We start from the raw sequence: 264 nt of genomic DNA, 5'->3' as shown, positions 1-264 counted from the left end.
GAAAATTTCGCCGGACGATACCCTATTCCCCTTCGGCATTGAGCTGTATGCAGATCGAACGACCGGTCAATCACTTCTGTGTCGGTGGTTGGGCTGACGGATATTGTTGTTATGGTAATTACATTACACCCTGCTAAACGGATTAAAACTGGAAAAACAAGCAGACGCGCCGGTGGTCCAGAACCGGTCAGTGCTGCTGCGGTCGGATCTATCTGTTTGTTGCGCCTGGAAATGGCTGCCAGGCTGCCGGTTTGTTGCTCATCA

This window comes from Anopheles aquasalis, chromosome 3, assembly GCF_943734665.1.
Source record: "Anopheles aquasalis chromosome 3, idAnoAquaMG_Q_19, whole genome shotgun sequence".
In the NCBI taxonomy this organism is placed as follows: Eukaryota; Metazoa; Arthropoda; class Insecta; order Diptera; family Culicidae; genus Anopheles; species Anopheles aquasalis.
The sequence above is the reverse complement of the archived record's forward strand: the minus strand, read 5'-3'. Positions refer to the sequence as shown.